The following is a 22,468-nucleotide window of genomic DNA, read 5'->3' as shown; positions in this document are numbered from 1 at the left end:
CCAACTACAACAAGTAAATAAATAAGTTCAGACATCACCAGGAATGCCAGATAATGTCCCAACGTTGGTATCACACTTACCCATGTAATTTGATCTTCGAATGGGTCACAGGAGAATTCATTTCTACTCACGTTGCATCCTCAGCTAAAATATTTTAAAATTCTTTGGGGAATTTGACAAGCAAAAATGACAGATCCCTGACATTGTTAAATTGGGATTGTAGACTTGCATTTTAATATTTTTATAAAGTTACCTGAGTTTGAATATGAATGTAAACATGAATGATGCTCAGTATATGGTAATTTTGATATTTTTTATATGTATCATTGATGAACTTCCTTTCCTTGTCTGAATAGATGAATCAAAAACTCTGCATTCAACATATTCACAACAGGCGCTAAGACACAGATAAACCCAGAGAAGGTCTTTCCGCGTTTAAATCTGTAACTGCAAGAGTAAACAAATTAATTACCTCAACCATAAGTTTCAAACTTTACTTACAATTTCTCTGCTTTGGACAACATTTGACTCCGACACCCTGCAATGCTGTACCGGACTATGTAGTTACTGAAACTCAGCTATTAAACCTTTACAAGGTAATGAAAACAACCACCAGCCATCACTCGACTGGCTCAGTCATTGAAGCAAGAGGCTCTGCATCTCAGGTATATGGATTTGAACCCAAGTTAAGCACTGGGCATCTTATTTACAGTACCTGGCACTACATCACAAGACACAGACTGTGCAAGACTCTGTAAACAATAAATACACAACAGGTGCTTGGGCACTGAAAAACTGTGAAAATATTCCCTTGTAAAAGTATGTTACTGTGTGAGAGAACTGAGCTTTTATTTTTCTTACAAGCGTACATTGTGATGATTATTGACATTTGCACTGCTTTCAGTAATCAACAAAGAACACCACATAATGAAAAGACAGCTAGTATACCTTTTTCAAATTGACATCAGCAGGGACTAATAATCTCTTCAGCAAATGCCAGACTAGCTCAGCCAGTAGAGCATGAGTCTCCTAATCTCAGGGTCATGGTTTTAAGCTCCACATTGTCCAATACAGATATTTCTTATTAACGAAATTTCCCACTGGGCACTTGGACGCAATTAAGAGCTACATATATCAAAAATTGTATTTAAAATAATAATAGCCCCTGTCTACTTACAGTATAATTTACACTATCATTACCTTAAAAGTTGCTTGTAAGAATGCTAAAAAATTCCAAAGGTATTCTAATAAAATAAACATTATGAATCTTTTCACCATAAGAGTTTCACTGTGACTTTTCAGGTAAAATCATGTTTCGAACGCAATCAATAACCACACTGGAAAAATATCGGAAAGAAATGGCGAAAATCAAGAAAATCGTCTCCTCAACACGTGGAAATATATTCCTGAGAGGGGTCCTTTTCTCGAAGGTCAGCTCTCTCTAAAAGAGTGACTTCTCCCCACTCATGACCAAAGCTTTCCGTAGTAAAAAAGAGCAATTAATTTGAGACAGGCACATGTCCCGGTTTTATTTAACAAAGCTATAGTCACATTTTCTAATGCAGCCTATATTCCAATAGACAGTTTATTTCTTGAAAGCTTCTTATGTAAAAAATAAAAAAAATAAAACATGGATGACAATCTTTCAAAGTTGAAGATTTTACTTTTGAGAAATTTACATTTTATGTATCTAGACGCTTTTCAAGCGCTGGTTTTAGAACTTTGCTGTGCTTCCAACATCATTTTCAGCCTTATAAACTGGTTATCGAGTTGCTGATCACTTTGTAAAACAGTTGATAGGCTGGAGCTGTTCAGGCTGCTCTTACTATTTCCTATAATAATAATTGCTTACACTTATATAGCGCTTTTCTGGACACTCCACTCAAAGCGCTTTACAGGTAATGGGAAATCCCACTACCACCACCAGTGTGCAACATCCACCTGGATGATGCGAAGGCAGCCATAGTGCACCAGAACGCTCACCACACACCAGCTTATCAGTGGGGAGGAGAGCAGAGTAATGAAGCCAATTCATAGATGGGGATTAATTAGGAGGCCATTATTGGTAAGGGCCAATGGGAAATTGGCCAAGATGCCGGGGTTACAACCCCATCTTTTTGAGAAACACCCTGGGATTCGTAATGACCACAGAGAGTCATGACCTCAGTTTTACGTCTCATCCGAAGGACAGCGCCTGTTTACAGTTTAGTGTCCCCATCACTATACTGGGACATTAGGACCCACACAGACCGCAGGGTGAGCAACTCCTGCAGGCCCCACTAATACCTCTTCCAGCAGCAACCTTAGTTTTTCTCAGGAGGTCTTCCATCCAGGTATTGACCAGGCTCACACCTGCTTAGCTTCAGTGGGTTGCAGAGTGATATGGCTGCTGGCGATAAGAAGCTCTAAACATGTTTTTTTTATTTTAGGAAGTTTTTCAAGTCTTGCACTAGGTTTGTTTTTTCAAGCTTTTAAATCAGAGACACGAAAATACTAATTAAGTGCTTCAACCCTATTAAGTCACAGCTTTACAAACTAGAATATTGAGGAAACACCCATACAAACTGTGCGAAGGGGAAGAAATCGAAATCCTTGACTGCTGTGAAGGAGATTCTCAAATGCTTCCATCATATTGCTTTCACGCTAGGACACGGGTGTGCATATGTGTTTGGCTTTCATTTTACCGATTCTCATTGAAGAAAAATTAAAGAATCAGTAGGCTAGGAAAGTTAAACTGCAGGACGTGAGGTTTTCTTTTCATCGCGTTTGTAAGAGCATAAGTCAAATCAAAGGCAATTTCTGCCTCTAACATGACTATAAATGCTATTCAAAATACAACAACTTCTCAACACTTGTCCACATTTCTCCGTGGTTGACTTTTTTCTAACAAAGTTCCATTTTCCATTTCCGAACAGAGAGACTTTATCATTCCAACTGTAAACAACCTTAAATCCTCTGGAGCGTTGTTAGCATGTATTTTGTAAAAGTTTTTTTTTAAATAAAAAGCGATTTTGAAAAGTGTTTCTGCCACCACCTCGCACTCCATGTTAGATTGTAGCAAGACAGCAGCACTTGCTGTACACATGGTTGAGGGTTGAGTGGTTAAGGTTATAGCCTAGAAATCCTTTGGGCTCTCCTTGTGCAGGTCTGAATCCTGCTAACTGTAGCAACCTTCTCAAGGTGTTGTGTGGCTGCACAAAAAAAGGAAAAGCACCCTTTCTCTTTTCCTGGTACTTTTAAAACGCTAAATCGTTTGGACCTGCTGCCTTGGAAATAAATTCTTCAGCATTTACGAACAACATTTCGCAGCTAGAAGCAGATAACAACGCTTTTTGTGTCAGTGTGTCTGGTGCCCTACTTCCAGCCTTTGAAAACCTAAATAATAAATCTGAAAGAACCGACTCAATAGGTGTTCGTAAAGCACAAGGAGGAGCAGTGACAATAGTAGAGGAGGAGTGGGGATGGCACAGATGGAAACTTGATTTCTTGCACTCCTCTGGAAGGAATGAAAATGAATTTTGAAAACGAGCCATAGGAGGAAATGCTTCCTAAGAGCAAGCATGTGCTCCTATTAGTACAGTGGTTAGTACCACAGCTGCCATGTGGGAGACCAGGGCTTGATTCTCTGATAAGGAAAGGGTGGCTTTTCTCCAATCAGATTCCCATCTCTCATGTGGTGTGTAAGAGCTTTCTTCGTTTTCCTTTCCCGTCATTATCTGATGGGTGTTCCAAAGGGGCAACCTGTCAACTACTTTTGAAAATCTGCCTGAGTGTTTGATTACTGTTTTTTTTTCTTCAAAAAAGTTAAATATTGATCTCCAACAGATGAAAAAAGGGCCAAACATGCAAGGAGTTTTTGAAGCACAGCTGAGCTAAATAGGTATCTGTTGAGTGGTGGTCAGGATATATTAGTACCAAATACTAATTTGGTACTAAGAGAAGAGAAAAGAGAAATCGCTTCCCTCCTATTAAGCATGAGCTGAAACGGGAATGGAAGCGGACATTTTGTGTGTTTTTGTCAACGTATTACCTATATGCCTTTCTTGTGTGCACGCTTTTCGAAAGCCCAGAGAGCAAACTCCTTTTCATGAGTGAGTTTCGAACCCAGTGTGACACCAGTATCAAAATGTCCGAAAAATGTGTCAGCATTTATAATACATCTTCTTTGTAGAGTGAATGTTGTATTTGGAACGGCAAATGATATTCGTACAAGGCAATCAGAAAATAATGTTTACTTGCATTTAGTAATGTAGCTGTTAAAGAATATATATATATAGTTTGTCCTGTCTGGGTTTTAAAAAAAAAGGTGCATTGAAAAAACAAATATATATAAAAATATGGAATTATTAGTAATGATGCCAAAACAGATTTTTTTTTATTGAGAGAGATTCATACAATATCTCTGATTCCTTATTATTTACCATGTATTGCATAAATATTTATTGTATTTGATATTTATCTTCTCAGGGGATAAACACATTCTAGATTGTGCAACAAAGATTTTGAGCTTTTTGGTAGAATTTAATCAGATTTGTGACTTTTTTTCTTAGAGTGGAAATAAAGGATTTGAATCTGTTTTATACACATTTCCTGCTTTACACGGTAAGTTAAACCTGTTACACAATTCGAAGCCTCTCCAATGAGAACAGTCTTAATTGTAAATTAAACAGGGCTAAACCGAGCATTCCAAGACAATAAAGAAATAAACTAAAGAATTAATTCAGTTTAGACTTAATTCAAAATTGAATAAAACTAAAACCTTTATACATTTTATTATACACATAAATTAAACTGCATGACTAGAACTAATTCCATTTTAGTCAACCACAAGAGTAATTATATTCAAAATGTATTTAACTAGACTTAATCAAAAGTAGGTGACTACAAAGCTACTATGACTACTAGACATTTTAGTAATAAGTAAAGGTTTTTCCATGCTGAAAAGAGAAAAATATTTCGGCTGTGAAGCCTTCTGTGGGTGTTACACGCTGACTCAGCTACCTACTTGAACTAATAAACATTTTAGTTGACTTGACTAAGACTATGATTAAATGAAAAACTGGTGACTAAATTGGTGTTTTTAAGTCACCTGGCTGGACAAAACTTTTCCCACGCTGACTGCAGCTAAATGGTCTCTCTCCTGTGTGAGTGCGCTTGTGGGCTCTTAAGTTACTTGAGTTCCTAAAACTCTTCCCACACTGACTGCAGCTGAATGGTCTCTCTCCTGTGTGAATGTGCTGGTGGACTCTTAAGTTACTTAACTGACTAAAACTCTTTCCACACTGACTGCAGACGAATGGTCTCTCTCCTGTGTGTGTGCGCTGGTGGGCTCTTAAGCTCCTTGAGGCAATAAAACTATTTCCACACTGACTGCAGCTGAATGGTTTATCTCCTGTGTGAATGCGCTGGTGGGTTATTAAGGTACATGAGTGACTAAAACTCTTTCCACATTGACTGCAGCTGAATGGTTTCTCTCCTGTGTGAATGTGCTGGTGGGCTCTTAAGTTTCTTGAGTCACTAAAACTCTTTCCACACTGACTGCAGCAAAATGGTTTCTCTGCTGTGTGAATGTGCTGGTGGCGTTTTAAGTGTTGTGACTGTCTAAATCTTTTCCCACACTGACTGCAGCTGAATGGTCTCTCTCCTGTGTGAATGCGCTGGTGCTTTTTTAAGTAATGTGATTGACTAAAACTCTTCCCACACTGATTGCAGCTGAACGGTTTCTCTCCCGTGTGAAGGTGCTGGTAGGGTTTTGAAATGCTAGACTAACAGAAAGGCTGCTCCTGTCTTTGCCATAATGGCAGTTTGTCCACTGCATCTGAGCAAGACCTTGACTGATTCTTCCTCACCCTCTGATTGTGCTGTGGTCTCTTATTCTGCAAATGCTCCATGGAATGGTCTTGCTCTGTGTGTTGAAACTGAGCTGTGTTTTCTCCCTAGTGTCCCTCAGTGTGCTGCTCAGAAGTGTGAATCATCTGGGGCTCCATCTCTAGCTCTCCAAGACTAAAAGCATCAAATTCATTCAGTTGTTCATCTCTGTGCCCAAGAACAGACACAGACTCCAGTTCATTAAGTTCAATAATTTTCTTAGTAACAAGATTATTTAACCTGTGTGTAAAGTCATCAGATACTAAGGGATTGTGTGACTGTTTAAAACACTTCTGGAATGACAGTCTCTCCACCTTAACAGAACAAGGCTTTGTTATAATCAAGCCCTGTAGGTTCTGCTGTTGTTCCTCTCTGTACTGACTCTCTTCTGTGTGCTGTATCTCAGTACTGTTCTCTTCACCAGGTACATCAGTCTGCTGCTCTGCAGGGTCAATAAACTGGGGCTCCATGTCCTGCTCTGTGGGGTTAAAGACATCCAGTTCATTACAACTGTTTTTGAAAAGGTTTGAGTCCAGATTATTAAACTTATCTGTAAAACCCTCAGCTACTAAGGGCACAGGTGTCTCACTCTCAAGCTTCATCATGGGCACAGTTTCCAGATCCCCCACACTCTGCCTGCTCTCTGTGTGCTGCTCACTGAGTGTCTCTTTCCCTTCTGGAGCAGGGAGCTCTGTCTCCTGCATCAGACTGGAGCCCCACTCCTCCTCACTGTGCTGCTGTTCAAGAGGAGCCCTTTCCCCCGCATCAGGGAGAGCGCTGACCTCTGACCCTGAAAAACACAGGACAAGAGATCAAGGTCTTTAACAAGGGTTTTGAGAAGAGTTCTTGGAAAAAAAGAAAATGTAAAGTACTATCATTGTAAAAAATGTCTATTCACCACTATCTAGCAAGAATTATCAATTTCCGAATAATAAGGAAGAAATTATGATGATAATTATGATAGTGCTAGAGATTTAAAAAAATGTCAAAACTTTCAACTGACAAGTTAGCTAAATGTAAATTAATAATATGGTTATTTTAGAAAAAGAAACAAGTACAAATGCAATACATGCATTAGCCTGCATCCATGGATCCTCACCAACCAACCAGCTGCATCACAGGCCGACTGCAAGGCACTGCAGCAGGTGGTCAAAACTGCCCAACACATCATCAGCAGTGCCTTAACATCCATCCAGGAAATCTACAACACCAGGAGTCTGAAAAAATTGTCTGACCCCACTCACCCCAGTCATAACTTCTTTGTCCCCCTACCATCTGGAAGAAGGTTCCAAATGCTCCAGTCGCACACAACAAGACTCCAAAATAGCTTCTTCCCCAGAGCTGTCAAGCTGGTGACGCCCCCACTCCCTCCCATCATACTATGATCTCTCCTCACTTTTTCCTATACCCACAAGGACTGTACTCCTACACCACTACATACACGACAACTGAATGTAAGCCGAAATTGTACAAGTTGTACTATTTATTAATCGCGGTATTATTTTTGCACTATTCTCCATATTACTTTTGCACTGTTTTTGTCCTGTTTGTATACTTTTCTCTGTGTATTTGCACAGTTTCTGACAATTTTGCACTGGTACCATACTGTTGTTTACACTGTTGTTGTTATTGTATTTCTGTCTATTATATACTGCACCTGAGAGACTAATGAGAAACACTTTTCACTATACTATGCACCCGTAAGTAAGACAAATAAAGCTGAAGTAAAGCGAAGTAAAATAATAATAATAATGATAACAACTGTACATAGATAATAGTAAAATATGCAATAAATGCGTTTTTGTCCCTGCAAACAAAATACGAGTCTAGCCCTAGGAATCAGATCCATAAGACACTCACAGAAAAAATATAACGTACCTGCAAATTAATAAACAAAATGAGAAATTTCAATAAATGTTAAATTCAAGTATTTGAAGTACCATAGATGTCATATGCCAAGATTAAAGTGAAATGAACACAAATGAAGACACAACATGTTTCAGCTACTGAGTCAATGTTAAAACTCTGCATACAAATATTCACATCCCATTCAAAAGAAAAAATAAAAGCCATACTGAATCAAGACACGAACTGTATTTGAAAGCAATTTCAATTCAATTACTATGCAACTGCATCATAACATTTATTACACATTAAAGCTGATTTATTGTATACCAATTATTTTAAGTTGTTTAAAACATCTATAGATATCAGGAAACACAAAGACAAGTAGAAGATCTACACAGGTGAATCACACATAAGACAGAAGAATACTCTATCCTAATACGCACTGCAGCAACTCAATTTCTTATTAAATAATAAATAATACTGACCACTGCACACAGTCATTACAGATACACTGTCAATGACACAGCATGAGGGGCTGTATACAGGATAGTGAGGAGTGAGGGAGATGCTGAGGGCTGTAGAAGTAAGCTGGGCAATTTTTTTAAGTTTCTTTTTCTAAGTCCCTTAATTATCATTAAGCACAGGTTTCTCACCACTTAGACTTCTTTTTGATACCATCGTTAGACCAAGAAGGAACGTATTGTACTTTTTAATTTGATTACACGTGGAGAAATGACAGATTTTAATCGTCTTTAACTTTGTTATACATTTTAGAAAAGTTTCATCTATACATACACCACAAAACTATTCTCGATTGTATTTCTGAATGCTATGTCACACTTAGTTCATTGGTTTAAATACATCTAATTAAGAAAGTGAATTTAGCATAAACTATTAGTAATCAATAATATTAAATTTAGCACTGTAATAAATTGTTGCACTTTTCCCCGCACCTTGTAAAAATATATTTTTATTGTTGAAATATACATTAAATCTGACTATAAGAAAATAAGTTAAATACACAAAGAAAAAATAGGGTAAAATGACATTGTTAGCCAAATATTTTGAATTATAACTGTTTATAAAAATAACATGTATTCACTAAGGAATAGTATGGCACAGCTATAAGTATGCTTTTTGTGTTTTTTTTTCATAAATACAACAGTAGTACCAGATGTCTCTGTGGCTTTCAAAATTAAATTATGCATGCAAACCTCTGAACTAGAAAGATATCCATCCATTTCTAATGGTGGTGAAGTGGTTAGCATTGCTATCTTGCAGCACTGGGGTCCTAGGTTCAATTCCTGCCATCCTGTGTGTGTGTGTAATTTGCATGTTCTCCCTGGGTTCCATGGTTTTTCTCCATATGTGTGATATGATTCCCTCTCGCACTCCAAAACATACTGGTAGGTTAATTGGCTTACGAGAAAACTGGCCCTGGTGTGTCTGTTTGTCCTGTGATGGACAGGCGCTATGTCCAGGGTGTATTCTGCTTTGTGTCCATTGCTTACTGGGATAGGCTCCAAATCCCCTGTACTGGATAAAGATTAGAAAATGGATGGAAGTAAAGTCACTGTGTGGATGGAACTATACACACTGTTAGAAACCCACTATGAGAAGGCAGCATCTCACTGAGGATAAATAATTTTATAGTGCTGGCTTAAGGAAACAGCCTTTCCATCTCTCTTGCACATCAGTATACATAACTAGACTGTATTTTAACAAATTGCCTCTAAATATTAACATTTTAAGATGCTGGTTCTGTGGATCAGTATCAGCTATGTTTGCCCAATCCTTCAATTCATGTGCATCCAACACACAGTTCAATGCTAGCAACTACACAGAATCTAAAATACAATCTTCATTTCAGTATATATACAAACATACAGTCTGTTAACTTCATCATCTTCCTCTGCAGTCTATAACGTCTCCTGACATTTTGTCAAAAGCATGCCTAACCCCATTAGGAAGTGTTCTTGTTATCAGTGTATTCCTCAACTTTACCCAAATTATATTTTTCCTACCTACATCTCTAGTCTTACATCCTGCAATAACTCAGCCAACACTTAAACTAAAAACTGCTTGTGTTAATTTGTTTGAATCACAAATATCATTTGTAAATACCGGCTATGTAGTACTCTGCATTTGGAATAATAGTTTCTTTTAAAGGGAACTAGAGAAATCAAGAAAGCTTTTTTCTAGAATTAATAAATGCACATTCTGTTCACTGGGGTAATTAAATCCACATTGAACAATCTCCAATATGTTCAGAACTGGACAGCCAGAATGCTGATTGGGATGCATTACGCCGGTCTTCAAGTCCTTGCACTGGCTTCCTATCAGGTTTTGAGTCAATTTAAAAATCCTCATCCTCATTCAGTCCCTGGCTTATTATCTGTCTACTTCCCACCTTTGTCCATCTGACTCTGGTCTTCTAGCTGTCCTCGAGAACATCTACATTCTGTGGGTAACAGGACGTTCTCTAGCTGCACCCCAGAATTTGTATCCCCAGTGATATCAGAGTCCCCAACCTGAGTGCATTTAAATCAAACCTCAAAACCTCTTTTCAGAAGACATAGTGTCTGTATCTGCTTCATTTTCTACCTTTGGTAGCACTTCTAACTAGTTGTCTTTCTTATATGTATTTACTTTGTAATCTGTGGTCCTTATAACTGTTTTTACACCTACTGTATTGCTTTGAGATGCCACTTTTAAAGGTGCTATATAAAATAAAGTTTTTATTATTGTTATAGAGAAACATGATCAGATTTTCCCTGGTTCACAAAAAAGATCTAAAGTATACTAGTCTGTCATTTCCTCTTTGCTAAATGGCTTTTCATACTAATCTGATCAATCTGTCTATTTTCTGTGCTTTCTCTATCCTGCTGGATATATAATAATTCCAAAAATTTTCTTCCTGAAATGACTCATTTCTAAATACAAGTTTTTACTGTTAACATCTTGCAGCAACTCTGTGACAAAATATACACTTAGCTCAACCTGACAGTTCATCCTGCTACCAACATTGAATACAAAAATCTTTAGAGTTTTATGTGTATGTCTTTATTTAGTGGTTTCATTAGTGATGAAGGCTAAACTTTCTTGGAAAAATATATTTTATGTGTTGCAAAAAACTGACTTGCTTTAACAAAACATTTTTACAAATCCTTTCGCCTGGCAATCTACCTGAATGCCCAACTATCTGAGAAGGCCTTCGTTAAACCATGTTTGCTATTAATTCACATAAGGCTCTCTAACAGAATTCAGGTTCAGATTTTAACTATAAATCGTACACTAATTACTTGCAGTAAATTCTGTCTTCCCGCCTCCATAACTAAAAAGCCAAACAGGAGTGGCTTAAGCGACATACACAGTCGTGTAGCTGACAGTTTGAGGTAGCCTATCGTGCAAATTTCGCTTTGCTGCCGATAGGTTAAGCTTTTGTCATGTGACCGATATTTCGCCCTGCTTCGTTGGTTAAACGCAAGGATCACAAGCACCACCATGTTAACTGGGATGTGTAGTTTTTAATTCAGTTTGAATTATAACTGTACGTACTGTCTTCGTATTTGGTCAGGGCTTTAAAGAGAGGGCGCGCCAAACATTTTTGGTGCCATCGTCTCCGCTTTAAAGGTATCCCCCTCGTGGAAGAATATTGACCTTGAACGTTTGCTCAGCATAGTAGAAGTGTTGTATACAGCCTAGTAAGGTGTGAGAGAGACACTGAGGGCTGTGGGAGTGTTGTAAACAGGCTGGTGAGGTTAGAGAGACAAGGAGGGCTGTAGTAGTGTTGTGTACAGGCAAGTGAGGTGTGAGAGAGATGCTGAGGGCTGTAGGAGTGTTATATACAGACTGGTGAGGTGTGAGGAAGATACTAAGGGGTTTAGTAGTGTTGTATACAGGCTAGTGAGGTGTGAGAGAGATGCCGAGGGTTGTAGGAGTGTTGTATACAGGCTGGACGGTGAGAGAGAGATACTGAAGGCAGTACTAGTGCTGTACACAGGCTGGTGAGGTGTGAGAGAGACACTGAGGGCTGTAGGAGTGTTGTATACAGGCAGGTGAGGTGTGAGAGATGCTGGGGGCTGTAGGAGTGTTGTATACAGGCTAGTGAGGTGTGAGAGACACTGAGGGGTGTATTAGTGCTGTATACAGGCTGGTGAGGTGAGAGAAAGAGATGCTGAGGGCTGTAGGAGTGTTGTATGCAGGCAGGTATAGTGTGAGAGAGATGCTGAGGCTTGTAGGAGTTTTGTATACAGGCTGGAAGGTGAGAGAGAGATACAGAGGACTGTATGAGTGTTGTGTATAGGCTAGAGAGGTGTGAGAGAGATGCTGAGGGCTGTAGGAGTGTTGCATACAGGCAGGTAAGGTTTGAGAGAGTTGTTGAGGGTTGTAGAAGTGGTGTATATAGGCTAGTGAGGTGAGAGAGAGATGCAGAGGGCTGTAGGAGTGTTGTATACAGGCTGGCGAGGTGAGAGAGATGCTGGGGGCTGTAGGAGTGTTGTATACAGGCTAGTGAGGTGTGAGAGACACTGAGGGGTGTATTAGTGCTGTATACAGGCTGGTGAGGTGAGAGAAAGAGATGCTGAGGGCTGTAGGAGTGTTGTATGCAGGCAGGTATGGTGTGAGAGAGATGCTGAGGCTTGTAGGAGTTTTGTATACAGGCAGGTAAGGTTTGAGAGAGTTGTTGAGGGTTGTAGAAGTGGTGTATATAGGCTAGTGAGGTGTGAGAGAGATGCAGAGGGCTGTAGGAGTGTTGTATACAGGCTGGTGAGGTGAGAGAAAGAGATGCTGGACCTGTATATAGACTGGTGGGGTGTGTGAGAAATGCAGAGTTTGTAGGAGTATTGTATACAGGCTGGTGAGGTGTGAGAGAGACACTGAGGGCTGTAGGAGTGTTGTATACAGGCTGTTGAGGTGTGAGAGTGATGCCAAGGACTGTAAGAGTGTTGTATACAGGTTGGAGAGGTGTGAGAGAGACACTGAGGGCTGTGGGGGTGTTGTAAACAGGCTGGTGAGGTGAGAGAGACAAGGAGGGCTGTAGTAGTGTTGTGTACAGGCAAGTGAGGTGTGAGAGAGATGCTGAGGGCTGTAGGAGTGTTGTATACAGGCAGGTATGGTGTGAGAGAGATGCTGAGGGTTGTAGGAGTGTTGTATACAGGCTGGAAGGTGAGAGAGAGATGCTGAAGGCTTTAGAAGTGTTGTATACAGGCTGGTGAGGTGTGAGAGACACAGTGAGGACTGTATGAGTGTTGTATATAGGCTAGTGAGGTGAGATAGAGATGCAGAGGGCTGTAGGAGTGTTGTATACAGCCAGGTAAGGTGTGAGAGAGATGTTGAGGGTTGTAGGAGTGTTGTATACAGACAGGTAAGGTGTGAGAGAGTTGTTGAGGGTTGTAGAAGTGTTGTATATAGGCTAGAGAGGTGTGAGAGAGATGCAGAGGGCTGTAGGAGTGTTGTATACAGGCTGGTGAGGTGAGAAAAAGAGATGCAGAGAACTGTAGTACTGTATATAGACTGGTGGGTTGCATGAGAAATGCTGAAAGTTGTAGGAGTGTTGTGTACAGGGTAGTGATGTGTGAGAGAGATGCCAAGGGTTGTATGGGTGTTGTAGACAGGCAGGTAAGATGTGAGAGAGATGCTGAAGGTTGTAGGAGTGTTGCATACAGCCTAGTGAGGTGTAAGAGAGATACTGAGGGCTATAGGAGTGTTGGACACAGGCAGGTAAGATGTGAGAGAGATGCAGAGGGCTGTAGTAGTGTTGAATACTGGCTTGTGGTTGTGAGAGAGATGCTCAGGGCTGTAGGAATACCGTATAAAGGCAGGTGAGGTGTGAGGAAGACACTCAGGGCTATAGGAGTGTTGTTTACAGGCTGGTGAGGTGAGAGAGAGATGCTGAGGGGTGTAGGGGTGTAGGGGTGTTGTATACAGGCTGGTGAGTAGTGATATAGATGCTGAGCGCTGTAATATTGTATACAGACTGCTGGGCTGCGTGAGAAATGTTAAAGGCCTGTAGGAGTGTTATATGCTGGCTGGTGAGGTGTGTGAGAGATGCTGAGTGATTTAGTATTGTAAAATACTAGTGACCTGTAAAATCACTAGAATCATGATAGCAGTTCAATCTCACCTTTAGAGTCCTGGACTGTCACAGTGAGAGACACGACTGCATGTTCACGACTGTTAATAGGCCTTGTTTCACCTAAGACAGGGGTAAAGACAAAATCTGTTAGGTTTAGTTTCACAGGAGAAATTTCTTCTTTCTTTTTTGTAGCGTCAAGTGACAAAATCACATTTCATGTCATTCACATTTCCAGTTGCTTCACCAGCTAATATTTCTTTAGGAAAAAAAACAGATTATTGCTCACTACTTAAATGGATTAGACTTTTTTTATTTAATCACGGCTAAACACATATCACACGTTCACATGGTAAGGAGATCGTTTTGCTGGTCATTTTGTGGGGAGTGCATATCAGTAGGCCTCAATCCGTTAAAAAATAAACACCAATAATGCAAAAAATTCAAATATAATTAATATTTGTTGTTATTTTTAAGATTATATAACCTGGACCGCAATAACGAGACTTTGACAACCCTGATTTGAAATGCTTCTCTAAAAAATAAACAAACATTCTAGTTAAGTCAATTTAAGTCTGATTGAGGAGTTTGCAGACCTGTTACTGTATCAGATGTTTTTGTTCTGAACCATACAACAACAGTGAGGAAGTTACAAACACTATTTTTTAACACATGGATATTGCAAAACTCTACAAAAAACTTGATTATCAATATTTAGCTTATTTCTGGTATTTATAATAATAATAATAATAATAATAATAATATTTATTTTTTATAGCGCCTTTAAAGGTGGCTTCTCAAAGAGCTTTACAGGATGACAACAAACAATAAAAAGAAGAATACACAAGATAAAACACAATTACAATATATAGAGGAGAGGGTGGTACTAAGAAAAGCAGAGGGGTGAAGAATGGAACCAGTTCAGTAAAGGCTTTTCTGAAGAAGAGGGTTTTGAGTCTGGATTTGAAGCAATTTAGAGAAGGTGACTCTCTGATATCCTTGGGCAGAGAGTTCCAGAGCTTGGGGGCAGAACAGGAGAAGGCCCTGTCACCCATACAATGTAGATGGGCTTGGGGGACAGTAAGAAGAACAGAATTAGAAGAGCGAAGGTTGCGAGGTGGGGAGTAGGGCGATAAAAGTTCAGACAGGTATTGAGGTGCCAAGCCATGCAGAGCCTTATAGGTGAGCATGAGGATTTTAAAGTCTTCATGGAATTTGACCGGAAGCCAGTGCAAGGACTCCAGGATAGGAGTAATGTGAATACTTGGACTAGACCTGGTCAGGATTCTGGCTGCTGAATTTTGGACATACTACAGTTTGTTCAGAGTAAATTTAGATACCCCATTGAGTAGAGCATTACATTTATGGTATTATTTATGTCCTGTTCGAAGTATGTTTACCTCTAAACTAAACCACTGTAACGAGAGTTTGACACACCTGATTGAATTAATAAACACCCGGTCATTGTGAGTATAAAGAAGGTGTTTTCAGCCCTTCTGTAATTGCATGTGTTTTAAGCGCCATAACCAGACAACAACAGTTCAGTTTCCAGTAAAATAATCCCGTTGCTACGTCACACAAGTCTTTCCCACTTCACTCTGCATCTCTCCACTATATTCTCACCAGTGTGGAAGTTAAAGACACTGTTTTTAAACACACAGACACACTGACTTCATATAAGTCACCACACTGACCTGACAGCTCTGGTTTCGTGTCCATTTCTTCTTTTATTCCTACAGTGACTTCACAGGAAAGTGTGTCCAACACGACCTGTCTGTCCCTGATCTCCTCCAGCTCCCGACTCCTTCTCCCACAGCTGTAATCTCAACTTCAAGCTCTCGTTTTCCTTCTTCAGCTGCGCCATTTCACTACCGACACTGTCTTCCACACACTGTGTGATTTTAAACACGGCCCGTCTCACCAGGATCTGGGAGACGCTGCGGAGTTTCTCTTGAAACTCGTCCTCAGAATCACTCATCCTGTTTCGGAAAACGTCTGACACTTCACACACGATCGAATTGAGCAAAACCTCTAAGAAACAATGGAGCTGGGTTTGCAGATTTAACAAGCACGCCGCCATCCTTCTTCACAGACAGTCAGAAACAAAGTCTGACATGCGGAGTTTAAACACAAGACCTTCCTTCTATATTTTTTATTCTTCACAGTTCCTGTGATCAGTCCTGATCAACCGGCAAGACAATTATTTTTTTAACAGAATTACTTTCTTCTTTATTATTTATCTGAAGCAACCGGTTCAATCACCGCCACACGGGTAAAATAACTTCACAGCCGCGCAGCATGATGACATCATTTCTCAGCGCCGCCGCGCTTTCAAAACAACTGAGGAGCAGAGCTGAGAACGACTTTCTGCAGCCGAATATAAACTTCACTGCAACTGCGAGCGCCACCTAATCAAGAATAGTGAATAGTCTGCGAGTTATGCTGTTTGAATTTTGTACAAATTCAAATGTATTTCTACGTTTTACTTACAGGACATAACAATGCACGTTCTGAACAGTGCAGGATGTAATGAAAAAAAAACAATACTTAAATCAAGGCACACATCACTCATCAGCTGCTCTGCTCAGTTTTGTAATAATAAAATATCAGATACAGGTGAATACAGTCTCTTGAAGAAACACTAGTGTGTGCAGCTCGGGATCAGATAATCAATTAAATGAGGACTGTGGCCGAGTTAGGATTGGAGACTGTGGAGAAATTGCACCGGTTCACATCATGCTGTGTAAGGAAAGTGTTGCACCATGGAAAAATCAGGGACTGAGGTGGAATGATTTCACAGATGTCTGCTTTTTATTTTGCATAACTCAGCACTGACACAGAATGGCAAAAAAAAAACACCAAGGCACCCAAGTGCTGTAAAGTGTCAACAGCATTGTAAACCCCAAACGGACGCCATAACATCCCCCCTTCAGAAAATCAACAAACAGTTCCTCCAGACAGCAAAAAGCACTGTTGGAAGTAGGGCACAATAAAAGCATCATAATGTCTTTAAGCCAGGCTGGTTTGGACCTGACACTGGCTGGCCATGGAGAAGGGGCTATGGGCTGCTCTCCCACAGGACCGGACAGCTCCACCAGGACTTCCACCTCGCCGCGATCCCAGGTGGCTTCACCCTGTGCAACCTGTCATACCGCCTTTTCTTGACTTTTCATGACTTTTCATGAGGGGTCGGAGCTGGGTATGCCCGGAGCCTGTCCAGGGGCAGTCGTGGTGTACTGTGTGACCCTGGGATAAAAGTGCGGAGGAGCTCGGCAGAGAAGGAACAACCCTCGGACAGGTGGGCTCTAATACTGTTTTTGAGAGTCTGGTTCAGTCGTTCCACAACCCCAACCGCAGTGCGGACATGTCGAATGCCCATTGTCGGTGGTGATGACAGTTGGCAGCCCCCAGTGGGCAAAGAGGGATTCAAGGATGTCTGTGACAGCTTGAGTAGTGACCAATCCTGTGGAAGCTTCTTCTGGCCATTTTGAATGGAGGTCATAGGCCACTATGAGGAAGTGCTGAAGGAGCAGGACACCATGTAGCTCCCCACAGATGTCCAGCTGGAGGTGATCCCAGGACTTGGCCGGGCAGTCTAGGGGCTGAAGAGGAGGCAGAGGAGGACCTCTTGTTTTCCCGCTAAGGAGGCAGGCATCACAGTTTCTGACCATTGCTTCTATGTCCCGGTCGATTCCTGGCCACCACACCAGATCCCGGCACCGTTGCTTGACCCTAACAAAGCCCAGGTGGCCTGCATGTGCCATCTGAAGAACCTGTGCTTGGAGACTGGCTGGATCAACCATGCAGGTCCCCCAGGCAACAAAGGACATGAAAGAAGGGGCCCAGTTCGGCAGAGACTTTGGAGGGCCAGCCTGAGCGTATAAAGCTGTGCAGCTGGGAGAGCACTGATCTGAGGCCTTCTGTAGGTCCTGGAGAGAGACTATAGCCTGTAGTGAAGTGTAGAGCATTTGGATGAGGTCGGGGTCGAGCGTGTCTGAATCAGGGCCTCCAAGCAGGTTAGGAAAGGAGCAGGACAGTAGATCTGTAACTACACTCTCACATCCTGGAGTGAACTTTAGTGTAAAATTGTATTGCTGGAGCCTCTCAGACCAGCTCTGGAGTAGGTGTGGTCGATGCCCTGTTCCTGAAGTGGCGAGCAGTGCGTTGACGGCCTGGTGGTCCATCTGTAGTATGAATGCATGACCATATGAATACATGTGCCACCTCTCACATGCCCAGACTCAGGTCGGGGCCTGTTGCTCCCCCACAGAGTAGTTCTGTATCGTAGGACTGAGAGCCCGGGATGCAAAGGCTATAGGTTGTTTCACCCCATTGTGAAGCTGGGACAGAACAGTCAGGTGACAAAGGTGGGGCTGGAGAGGTCAAAGTGTGCCAGGAGAGGTGAGGAGGTGAGCTGAGCCTTCAGGAGACGGACGGCTTCGGAGCAGGCAATAGTCCAAACCCAAGAGGCTTCCTTCTGCAGCAGCTGATGCAGCGGGACTGTAGTGGCTGAGCAGTGTGGCTGAAACCGGATATAGTAGGCAGTCATTCCAAGGAAGGAGGTGACCTGAGCTGGTGTGGTAGGCTCTGGGATGCGCTGAAAGGCCTCGATGTTGGACTGCAGTGGGATGAGGCTGACAGCTGTAAGACGAAAACCCACAAACTGGATGGCGCCAGCGGCAAACACAGTTCTCTTTGTTGAGGATGAGGTAGTTGTGGTGAAGAACCTTGAACACCCTGTGGAGGCGCTCATCATGGCTGGCAAGGGTTGGGCCATGAACCACAATGTCATCGAGATAAATGACTACTCCAGTGATTCCAGCGAAGATAGTGGACATCACTTTCTGGAAACAGCTGGGGGTGGAGCACAATCCAAAGGGCACCGTTGTGTAGCAGAAGAGACCGATGTGTGTGATGACAGCTGTCAAGTTCCGGCTGTCAGGGTGGAGAGGAATCTGGAAATAGCCCTGACGAAGATCCAGTTTCATAAACACAATGGAACCAGAGAACTGTGAGGTGAGCTCTTCCACTGTTGAGAGGGGGAACTTATCTGGTATGGCAGTTTTATTCACTGATTTCAGGTCCATGCAGACTCACTAGCCCTCGGGCTTTTTCACAACCACCAGATTGGACACCCATAGGGAGGCATTGACCGGTTCAATGATGCCCGCCTCCTGGAGTCCCTGGAGTTCGGCAGTGACCTCATGACAGAGACTGGGTGACATGATGGTGTCAATCAGGGGCTTGTGGATAAAAGCGGTGATGCAGCTGAGGCCATGGAACACTGGAGGCCACTGGGTCTGCCATGGAGAGCTGACCGTGAGAATGGCTGAGCCGCTGTTGTCAAGCAGAGAGAACTCGAGGCGAGAAAAAAGTTCCAGTCCCAGGAGGTCGGCGCCATGACGAGACACGTGGAATCTGAAGGGAGAGAGAGCTTTGAGCTATAGCGCACTGATAAGCTGAGTGAGCCTACTATATTAATTTCAGAACTGCCATAACCACACAGGGTGTGGATGTTGCTGAGAGAGGCAGGTGAGAGAAAAACTGCTCTACTGTTGAGAGATTGAAGATAGAGACAGCGGCCCCAGTGTCCAGCAGCAGGGGAATACACACACCCTTCAGCTCAACAGTGCACATTTTGAAAGCTCTGGATGCTGCGTACACTGAGTGAACTGTGGTAGGAGCAGAGGACAGAGAAGCTGAAGCTGAGTGCCGCGGGCGGGCTGCGGCTACTCCACATGGCCGGCAGTGAGTGCAGGAGAAGGAGCAGGGGAGCACAGTCTCCATTTGAAGCGCTATTTGGACAGCCTTGTGCAGCGTGAGGTCATCCAGTGTTGCAAGCAATCTTTCTCTGACTTTCGTGTTGTTCCTGTGCTCTGCTAGCTGATCCCTTGTGAACTTGTCCTGCATCGCGCTGAGTTGGCAAGGGGGAGGCTAGGGCGCGCAAGTCCGCAACAAACGGATGCACAACCGGCTGCTGTTTGTGCTGTCTGAAAAGAATCCTGAGGAGGATGACACTCTGGGGGGCGGTGAAGTGCACTTTCAGAAGCTCCACGGCTTCAGTATAACTTTTTGTTTGTTCTTGCAGGTGCTGCGCTTCTTTTGAGCCGACAGAGCTCGTCTTGGTCTGTCGGCACAGCCCAATTGCAAATGATCGGCTCCGCATACAGAAGGAACATGCGTTTGGTACAAAAGTGCATGAAGGCACCGGAAATACATTGGGAACAAATGACCGGTCGCTCAAAACCTCTGTGAGGTACAGTAGCATGCAAAAGGAGGCTGTTTCCACCCGGTCTCAAACTGGGGACCTTTCACTTGTTAGGCAAACGTGATAACCGCTACACTATAGAAACCTGCAGGGGCTGCTGCTGGTGTCTCGTTTACGTTTCGGGCTGAGAAAGGGAAGCCTCACTTTAGGAAGGGGGCGCTGGAGAGAGGAACAAAGGGCACGATGAAACAAAATGCCGAAACCCGGGATCGAACCAAGGACCTTTAGATCTTCAGTCTAACACTCTCCCAACTGAGCTATTTTGGCTGTGTACGCAGCCCACTGCCACCTGCTCCAGCCTTCCTGTGTTGCGGCATGAGCGCACCAAGAGGAGCGGGAGAGTGTTGCAGGAACGTCACTCAGAAGGAAAGCCACCCAGCTGCGCCCTCTGAGCTCTGTCCAGCGCATCTTCCTCGCATGGACTCCTGCCTGCGACGGGCAGGAAAGAATTAGCAAGAACAGAACGACACCACATGGGTGTCTCATGACCGCACCTTAGGTTGTGACACGTGCAGGTGTGAGGGGTTGCCAGGCTACTTTGGAGCAGAGCTTGGGCGGAGGGGGGTCGGGAAAGCAGACAAAGAGGTGACACCTCAAGGTCTGCACGATCACAGCTCTCCGCCGCCCCAGGCTTCCGCTCGATAAGCTACTGGACACACCCGCCCCTCCTCACACAGACCGTGGAAAAGCCCCCGAGTGGGAGGGCTCTCTCTTCTTCCCAGGAGCTCTTGGACACGACGCACAGACAGGGCGCGGGGAGCCGCCACCTGCAAACACGGCTCCAGGCAGGACTCCACTCCGCAGGAGCCGCAGAGCAGAGGAGATGAGGGCAGCTTAGCTCCTGTGCAGAGACCTGAGCTGTTGTTGCTGTGGATGCTGTCTTTTCTGCACTCGGGGTAGGAGTGAATGTTGAGTTGCCCTTAGAAATGAAGCAGAGCACTACAACGGCACGGGTGTGTGTGTGTGTGTGCGCCCTGGTGATTCTGGGAGACAGATCGAACCTGGGCTAAAAGAGAGGGGGCTTAGCCCTCTTCCATTTGCTAGTTCAAAGTTGTACAACCCATTTGTATCTGCTAGGCAGCGCAGTCGTCGTGCACAAAGAACGCTTTGAAAAGCGTCAAAGGCAAGTCATTCCGAGTTGGTCGTTTGTGTTTTCCGTTCAGACGCGAAATGCTGAAATGATCTCTCGGCTCCTCGGTTGTCATTTCTGCTCCGTAAAGGGATCACCGCACGCGTCGGCTTCCAGCATGCTGGGTCGGGACACGATGCCGGGGGTTGGAGAGAGTGATGTCTTCCTCGTTAGTATAGTGGCAAGTATCCCCGCCTGTCACGCGGGAGACCGGGGTTCGATTCCCCGACGGTGAGTAGCTTTTCTTTCACCTCCTTAGAGAAATGACTGCCTTTCACTTCTCTGTTTTCTTTCACAGCGTCGTGCACCTTTTCATTGCTCTCGCTTTCAGAGCCTCCGCACGGCACACGACTCGACATCAGGAAGCACATTGAAGTGAAAGCAGGAAGCGCTGCGACATGCACTGTGCAGATCCCGCCACAATAAGAGGTGAGTGGGTCTGTTCGATGCACAAAGAATGCTTTGAGAAGCGTCAAAGGCAAGTCATTCCGAGTTGGTCGTTTGTGTTTTCCGTTCAGACGCGAAATGCTGAAATGATCTCTCGGCTCCTCGGTTGTCATTTCTGCTCCGTAAAGGAATCACAGCACGCGTCGGCTTCCAGCACGGTGGGTCGGGACACGATGCCGGGGGTCGGAGAGAGCGATGTCTTCCTCGTTAGTATAGGACCTGTCACCTGTCCCCACCTGTCACGCGGGAGACTGGGGTACATCAGGACGCGCATTGAAGTGAAAGCAGGATGCGCTGTGACATGCACTGTGCAGATCCCGCCACACTAAGAGGTGAGTGGGTCTGTTCGATCACAGCGCTAGGCGAATCCCCAATCCCCTTTTGTGCCTGGCGACAAAGGAGGTCTGTTTCCGCCCGGTTTCGAACCGGGGACCTTTCGCGTGTGAGGCAAACGTGATAACCACTACACTACGGAAACGGTGGTAAGACGTGCCCAGCGGCCCAGTGCTGAGCTTCGCCAATGCGATTCAGCTGCTTCCAGTGCCTTTATTGGAGTGCGCTGATGGACCGTGCTCTCTCTCCAGAGACCAGCACGCCTGTCATGGACGGAGCAGGAAAGGCGGCGCCACATTCTACAGCCCTTTCCACGCAATCGACAAAATCGGGCTACTGAAGTGGAGAAAATCGCCTCTCCAGAAAGTGCAAATATCATCTTGGAGACTATAAATCCTATTGCCGAAGGTCAGCCCTGTCTACCAGAGTAACCCTCCCACAGCGATGATCAGCTCGTCTCACACGCGAGAAGTTTCGGTTGGAAACAAGCGCCCCCTCTTCT

General features: G+C 43.5%; 1 long non-coding RNA gene and 1 other non-coding gene across 4 annotated transcripts; both read right to left on the bottom strand.

Annotated features, from left to right (window-relative positions):
• Positions 1-5,498: 5,498 nt before the first annotated feature.
• Positions 5,499-16,122, bottom strand: LOC148666413 (uncharacterized). Of its 3 annotated transcripts, XR_015936620.1 has the most exons (4): positions 15,484-16,122; positions 13,841-13,912; positions 6,458-6,658; positions 5,499-6,346 (listed from the first exon to the last, which is right to left on the bottom strand). It is a non-coding gene; the product is annotated as an uncharacterized LOC148666413 (long non-coding RNA). The 3 variants fall into 3 exon arrangements; XR_015936618.1 differs by having other exon boundaries at positions 5,499-6,658; XR_015936619.1 differs by lacking the exon at positions 13,841-13,912 and having other exon boundaries at positions 5,499-6,658.
• Positions 16,123-22,038: 5,916 nt separating this feature from the next.
• Positions 22,039-22,111, bottom strand: trnav-cac (transfer RNA valine (anticodon CAC)). The gene has a single exon. It is a non-coding gene; the product is annotated as a tRNA-Val (tRNA).
• Between the last annotated feature and the right edge of the window lie 357 nt (positions 22,112-22,468).

Source organism: Lepisosteus platostomus, chromosome 5 (genome assembly GCF_059453375.1).
Source record: "Lepisosteus platostomus isolate fLepPlt1 chromosome 5, fLepPlt1.hap1, whole genome shotgun sequence".
Taxonomy (NCBI): domain Eukaryota; kingdom Metazoa; phylum Chordata; class Actinopteri; order Semionotiformes; family Lepisosteidae; genus Lepisosteus; species Lepisosteus platostomus.
This window is presented reverse-complemented; position numbering and strand designations above follow the sequence as displayed.